Source organism: Adiantum capillus-veneris, chromosome 4 (genome assembly GCF_014529385.1).
Source record: "Adiantum capillus-veneris isolate H3 chromosome 4, ASM1452938v2, whole genome shotgun sequence".
Taxonomy (NCBI): domain Eukaryota; kingdom Viridiplantae; phylum Streptophyta; class Polypodiopsida; order Polypodiales; family Pteridaceae; genus Adiantum; species Adiantum capillus-veneris.
Window position 1 is genome coordinate 69,249,425 of NC_140934.1, and position 5,180 is coordinate 69,254,604.

The 5,180-nt window shown below is 38.6% G+C and overlaps 1 pseudogene; it reads right to left on the reverse strand.

Annotated features, from left to right (window-relative positions):
* Nucleotides 1-3,001: 3,001 nt before the first annotated feature.
* LOC147459364 (pentatricopeptide repeat-containing protein At5g27110-like) lies at nt 3,002-4,496 on the reverse strand (annotated as a pseudogene).
* Between the last annotated feature and the right edge of the window lie 684 nt (nt 4,497-5,180).

Sequence of the window (5,180 nt, forward strand, 5' to 3'; positions counted from 1 at the left end):
CAAAAAGAGGGGCAGAATAGGAACAAGTAGCTCCCATCGGCCGGAATATGTCATGGAATCTAAGAAACGAAACCATCGCGGTCGACAAAAAAAAATCAAGTTTGATACCCAAGGACCAGGTATTTCTAACATTCCGCTGCAAATTAGTGACAGTGATGATGATATTGGATCTCAAAAAGAAACAACCACACCTTTGTCATCTAAAACAAACAATGTGTTTGAGAGTGATGTGCCACGCACTCAGTGGGCTCTCAGGAGAATGCCCATTCAAAGTCAAAGAAAATGTTTTGGAACAATAGGGAGAAAAAATTGTGACAATATCTTGCATAGTCGCTCAATTGGTCTTGTTGCTCCATGTATATGGTCCAAAAGAATGTTCAAGGGTAAAACAATCGAGCAATGGTTATGGTTTTGTAATCATGATATTTTTCATACCCAATCAATCAAAAGACAAGTCAAAGATTTACCTCCTGCTCCAAATGTTTGGCCAGTAGCAAGAGGGACAGATATCTCCACACAGGAACTTGCCGCGCTACATCAGAGTGGATTTCGGACAGAGAATTCAATGGTAAATCCACAACCTCTTGCTGGCGACTACAAAGAAGGTGGTGGCAGCTCGAGGAAGAAAAAGTGGAGGCATGGAATCTCTAAAGAGGCCATGAAGAAATTGGAAGCATGTAATAGTATGACAATTATATTTTTGGATGAAGTGAAAAGGTCTCAAGAGCATGTAATTTTCCGAGTTCTCACTGAAAATAGTTATGAGATTCATATAAAACAGAGTCCAGCATGCACGTGTCTGGATTTTCAGAAACGAGAGAATACCAACAAATCCTTTTTGGCACGCAAACATATGTACTATGTGTACACAAAAGTGCTCGGACTTGAACCTAAGGAGCACATGATTATTCATCAGCCAACCCTCTCACCAATGGACATCGCTTTTATTCTTGGACAACCAAGGATGATTTCTCCCTCCATTTAATTACAACTGGTTTGGTATGCTTCTTTCACTCAACTAGAATATTGATCTATGATATGAAAGTGTTTTTTTGTATTTATTTTGGTTTATTATACTTGTGATTATTTATCTTGAAAAAACATTGTTTATGCAGCAAAGGATTTCAAATTTCAAGCAAAAGATATGAAGCATCTTGGAGCTATTTGGGAGCAAATTACTTGGCTTTTAGAGTGACCATTACATTTATGGCGACTATCCTTTTTTGTACTCTAATTTTGATCTTATCCTGTGGTAGTTTTGCGAATGTACTTACATCCTCAAACTTATGTTGTTTCAAAAAGCAATTGCTTGGGAAAAATAGTATTGTCTCTATCTGGCATTATTTTTGACTTCATCACATTTATATATGCTGTGGATTATATTTAACTCTGAAATTAGTGTTGTCTCTATTGTGCATGATTTTTTACTTTATCGCATGTTTATATGCTGTGGATTATTTGACTCTGATCACATGCGTTGCGAGCATATTTGACTCTAATGGCATGAGTTGTGAAATGGTGATTTTATTTGTTTACATTTTTTTCGTCGTTATGCCCTCTCGGTCTCTCTCTCTCTCTCTCTCTCTCTCTCTCTCTCTCTCTCTCTCTCTCTCTCTCTCTCTCTCTCTCTCTCTCTCTCTCTCTCTCTCTTTCTTTGCGTAGTGATATACAACTCTATGATTTTACTTTCTCTCTCTAGAAGAGAAGTCACTCTCTCTCTCTCTCTCTCAAGGATTTATGATCTCTTCTTCCAATGGTAACTCGCATAAATACTATCTCTCTAGAATTTATACTTTCTCTCTCCGTCAACCACACATATATGGAGTCTTATGACGATTGAAAATTACATTAAATAGATACTTTATGCTATGACACATATTTGGTTAAAAAAACTCTAAAGATTGCTAAAATTGTCAAAAAAACTTGAAATGAAAAACTCGCAAATGTTAAATCCCCGTGGAGAACAAATACTTGTCGATTCTTGAGAAAGCACATGCCGATTGATAGGAGGTCGCCTCTCGGCCAACAAAATCGCAAAAGTGATACTTCTTGCAGGCATCTGGTGGCCTACTCTACACATGGATGCAAAGCAATATTTCAAACACTGTGATGATTGTGAACGAACAAAAGTACCAATGTACCATGATGAAATGCTGCTAAGACCAATGATTGGTGCAAGGGATTTTGCCAAATGGGGGATAGATTTTGTTTGACCTATTTCGCCACCGGATCTTGAACATATGCTCAATATATAATAGTGGAAACAAATTATTTGACCAAATGGATAGAAGCCAAAATGGCACAAAAGAATGATGGAAACATGATGGCGCACTTCTTATATGAGCACATTTTCACTAGATATGGGCTTCCATGACATAGTGAGTAATCAGGGGACTCATTTTCTCAATGATATGGTTGCCTACCTATTGCAAGAATTTATGGTGCTTCATTCAAAATCAGAACCACCCTCAAGAAAACGAACAAGCACAAGAAAAATTATATGCATGGTGCTCACAAAAATAATATACAAATCAAGAGCCAATTGGGATTAGAAACTACGCTCAACTCTATGGGCATATAGGATTGCATACAAAAACTCTTCAATTTTGTGTTTGGGATAAATGCAATCTTGCCCATGGAATTCTTGATTTCTACACTACGCGTTGCACAAGAATAAGGATGGACTAGACATGAGTTGTTTGGAAGATTTGAACTAATAACCAACTTAGATGAAATGCGACTCAAGGCTATTGAGGGCTATTATAGCCATATATGCGCAAAAATAAAAAATGAAAAGATTTCATGACCAACACGTGATGAACAAGGAGCTTCAAAAGAGAGACTCTGTATTACTCTACACCTTGGAGCAACATTCCAAGAAATTGAAAAATATATGTAATGGACTATTTGCGCTCTGACAACACCTGATGTCGGGCATCCTCGAACATTGATGATGATGATGATTTTAATTTTTCACCTTACTTAATTTTTATTTTGTACCCTAGATCCACCAAGATTGTATCAGTTTGGTCTCAAAGGTCATTTTGTCTAGCCTGGCACCACTAGATAGCTTGAAATGCAAAAAATCTAGTGCCTTCTCGTGTACATTCTCTATCAATACAAAAAAATAAGCATTCATAGTGCAATGTTTTGAGGGAAAAAACTATCCAAAGTAGTCTTTGCCTTCCAAACATTGCCACATCTTCCATACATGGTGACAAGCAAAGTTTAAATTAAATTGTCCAGTTGGTACCCGAGATAAAAGAGAAAATTATGAATATGTTTCCTAGGAAGTAATCAATTCATGCATGAACATGCATTGAGGACAGATGCATAAGTGATATCTACAGGCTTAAACCCTTGGTTTTGCATGGAATGAAAATACTCCAAGCATATTCAATGTGATTGTTACTAATAACAGATGCTATCATCTCATTCCATGCAACCATTCCCCAGATTATCTTTTTTGCACTACATAAAGCCTTGCACTTTCCATACATGTGTATAAGAGAAATTTTGATCATGCTATCACTACAAACACAATCAACCACAATGGTGTTGTGGATTGAATGCCCTCCTTCCAAGGCCTCCAAACCTGGACAAGCATTAAGAGCAGATACAAAGGCCATGTTATTGGGTCCAACCCTGCACCTTACATACTATCATACAAATGAAGGGCTCCATATTTCTCATTGTGACGAAGAGCAACAACCATGGAATTCCAAGCGAACGTATCTTGGCATGGAATTATCTAAAAAACAACCCCAACAAGGTAAAGGCTCCCACAATTTCCATACATGTTGAGAAGCACATTTTCTAGTGTGAGTCTCGTAAAGCCCCACTCCCATTAACAATGGCATGAATCCATTGTCCCTCTTGAAGGAAGCAGTGCCCTGCACAAGCTTCAGTAGCACTTAAAAGAGAAACACTTCTTGGTTCAATCCCCTCAGTCAACATGCTTTTCAAGAGAGAAAGAGAAGCTAGGTTGTGGCCGTTTCACCATAAGCTGTCATCAAAGCATTTCAACAAACAATGTCGCAGATAGGCATGCAGTAAAAAAAATTAGCTTCATAGACCACCTATCCACATTTCACATACATGTTTATAAGCGCAATTCCAACTACAATGTCAAATTCAAATTTCCGAGCTACTACAGAGGCATGCACCTTAATTCCCTCTTTCAAAAGTGCCAGATAGGAGCATGCATTCAGAGCACGAAAAAATGTGATCTTGTCTGGCTTGATGGATCCTGACACCATGTGACAATAAACATCCAAGGCTTCTCCATAGTGTCGCGATTGTGAAAGCACTCCAATCAAAGTACTCTATGATACAACATCATGGAGTGGGATCTTCCAGAACAACTATGTCGCAAGGTCTCGTATCCCATTTCTCCCATATATTTTGATGGCTATATTAAATGACTAAATGTTTGAATTAACAAGACTTTCAAAGAGAATCCTTGCATCTTTGAGTTGCTCGCAATTAGCATACATGTGCTTTAAAAGCCTTGCATTTTGACTTGCTCGCAAGTACCATACGTGTGCCTGAAGCTATGACTTTGTTATATCGAGATGGTTTAGATTAGAGAACTACAATGTACTTGAGGATCTGAATCACCTTTGGGTAGATCCCATGCCAAAAACAAGACATCAGCATCTCACTCAAGGAGTTCTTGGTGTCGGACTCTCTATGTATGCAGACTTACGGGAGATGCATATCGTATTTATAGAGCATGTAGGAGATGTAGATCTCTTTTCAACAACATGCTATTTTTCTGTTACCATATACATGTGGTAGTGATGTGTGTGAACCAATAGGACCGCCGGGGCATTTTTTCCCTCTTTAGGAGGTTTTTTCCCCTGTGCATTGTATATACACCCATCACTCTATGGCTATCTATCTTTCCATTGCACACTAAGTAACACACTCTCTATTGTGTGCCTTGAGCTTCCTTTGTCTTCTCCAAGTTGTGTGCGTTTCTCTGTAACCCTAATTCCAACAATTGGTATCAGAGCAGGTTGCGTCCTCCTGGGCTTAGTCGCCAGCTGCTCCAGCACACGCCTGCTCACTTTCTCCGATTTCAGTGAGGTTTGGAGAGCATTTGTAGGTCGACAAATATTTTGGGAGAGGTCATAAAGCTCAGTCTGCTCAGATTTTTGATTCGGGCTCATTTTGGC